This window comes from Triticum aestivum, chromosome 7B, assembly GCF_018294505.1.
Source record: "Triticum aestivum cultivar Chinese Spring chromosome 7B, IWGSC CS RefSeq v2.1, whole genome shotgun sequence".
NCBI classification, from domain to species: Eukaryota; Viridiplantae; Streptophyta; class Magnoliopsida; order Poales; family Poaceae; genus Triticum; species Triticum aestivum.
In genome coordinates, this window is record NC_057813.1 from 597,399,234 (window position 1) to 597,402,091 (window position 2,858).

Consider the following 2,858-nt stretch of genomic DNA (forward strand, 5'->3'; position numbering starts at 1 on the left):
GGCGGACACGCCCGGTCGACGCGCACGGCAACGGCCGCCTGGATGTGGCCATGGCGCACGCCACGGTGGCCATGGCTCGTCCGCGGCGAGCTCCGGCCACGCCCGCCCTGGCGTCGCCCGTCCCGGCCTCGCGCGGCCACGAGCTCCGCACTAGCCACGCTCTGCCCCAGCCCCGCTCCGCCCCGCCCCGGCCACGCCGCGCTCGCCGGACCGCGCCCTAATGTCTACTACGCAACCTTCTTCTTGTAGACGTTGTTGGGCCTCCAAGTGCAGAGGTTTGTAGGACAGTAGCAAATTTCCCTCAAGTGGATGACCTAAGGTTTATCAATCCGTGGGAGACGTAGGATGAAGATGGTCTCTCTCAAACAACCCTGCAACCAAATAACAAAGAGTCTCTTGTGTCCCCAACACACCCAATACAATGGTAAATTGTATAGATGCACTAGTTCGGCGAAGAGATGGTGATACAAGTGCAATATGGATGGTAGATATAGGTTTTTATAATCTGAAAATATAAAAACAGCAAGGTAACTAATGATAAAAGTGAGCGTAAACGGTATTGCAATGCTAAGAAACAAGGCCTAGGGCTCATACTTTCACTAGTGCAAGTTCTCTCAACAATAATAACATAATTGAATCATATAACTATCCCTCAACATGCAACAAAGAGTCACTCCAAAGTCACTAATAGCGAAGAACAAATGAAGAGATTATTGTAGGGTACGAAACCACCTCAAAGTTATCCTTTCTGATCGATCTATTCAAGAGTCCGTACTAGAATAACACCTTAAGACACAAATCAATCAAAACCCTAATGTCACCTAGATACTCTAATGTCACCTCAAGTATCCATGGTATGATTATATGATATGCATCACACAATTTCAGATTCATCTATTCAAACCAACACAAAGTACTTCAAAGAGTGCCCCAAAGTTTCTACCGGAGAGTCAAGACGAAAACGTGTGCCAACCCCTATGCATAAGTTCACAAGGTCACTGATCCCGCAAGTTGATCACCAAAACATACATCAAGTAGATCACGTGAATATCCCATTGTCACCACAGATAAGCACATGCAACACATACATCAAGTGTTCTCAAATCCTTAAAGACTCAATCCAATAAGATAACTTCAAAGGGAAAACTCAATCCATTACAAGAGAGTAGAGGGGGAGAAACATCATAAGATCCAACTATAATAGCAAAGCTCGCGATATTAGGGATGGCACCCGCCGGGTTTGGGTACGGGTGGAGTTACCCCATACCCTTACCCATCCTCTTTGAACTTACCCATCACCCATACCCATACCCGTCAACGGGTATAATTTTTTCCCATACCCATCACCCGACGGGGTAATTGGGTACCCACGGGCAAAAATACCCATATATATTTTTCTGACCAAAACGTGCATATGTACAACTGTTCTTAAATTGGCCTGAATCTTACTGTATTTTGCTGATTATAAATAGTCTGAAACAAGTTAGAATGTCTCTGCATTTTTTACCCCTGGGAGGGTTGATGCTTACAAAATGAACTTGCACAAAAGCAGAGACGCTCAGCTACCACCTCACATAAATAGATCTAAAATCTTTTGCCCCTGTCGATTCTGTCTCTGCTATTACAATGCTCAAAAATCACACAATGAGTGATGTAGTAGTGCATAATTTGCTACGCTGATCTCATCTCAGTAACGAATACATTTTTTCTCTTATATAAAAAAAATCATTTTCAACATGGCAGCTATATACATCATGTGTAGGCAGAAAATCAATACTTATTAATTTATATATGCACAAAAAAATCATATCGTCACATCATCGATATTCAAAAAATAATTACAAGATCAATGCTCATATTCATAAAATCATACACAAAATTGAAACTCACCAAGCCAAAATGGCATTGATCTTGTTCTTCTGCTTGGTGGCAGTAGATGGTCGACTAAGCGGGCTAGGGCAAGACGGCCGGGTTGATGTGTTGCGACGGTGCCGCGCCTTGGACACCAAGGCAGGAGGTAGAGGTCCTTTGCATTTGCTAGGGGCTTGGCCCTTTCCTAGCGAACGGAGACGGATGGCACCATCCAATGACGAGGTTAGGCTTGAGATCCGGGTAGCCGTGCCATGCCCGTGCTCCTGGTCATGGCGATCGCCGCCGTCTGACTCAGTCCTCGTGAGCGTGAGCTACATCTCCTTCTCCCGGTTGCCATCCTCGTGGCAGCTATGGTCCTCATGCCAAAGTTCCATGGAGTTCGAACGGCTGAAGCGGCGACTACTAGTGATGCCCGAGGAGGCCAGGAGACAAGATGAGATGAAGTCACGAGGAGATAAGGAGGATATCAATTTCCGTCTCTCTAAATATGGGACGTGATCATCGTATTCATTATTCACCTAAGCCTAATCAGATTCCATCTGTCGTTCCATAATGTACGTGCGTACGTGGGCTAAGTGTATCTCATGGATTACATAGACTGATTTTTTGGGATAGATAAATGAATAGTGAAGGCCCACTTAACAGATTTTACATGGGTATATGGGTACATGGGTATGGGTTATCGTATCCCATACCCGTACCCACTCTACCCGATGGGTTTAATATTTTTCTATTTATATACCCATGGATATTTTTTTATCCCATACCCTTACCCTAATAGAGTTTTTACCGGCCGGGTACGTGGGTAATGGGTACCCATTGCCATCCCTACGCGATACATCATGATCGTACCACCTTAAGAACACGAGAGAGAGAGAGAGAGAGAGAGAGAGAGAGATCAAACACATAACTTCTGGTACATACCCTCAGCCCCGAGGGTGAACTACTCCCTCCTCGTCATGGAGAGCGCCGGGATGATGAAGATG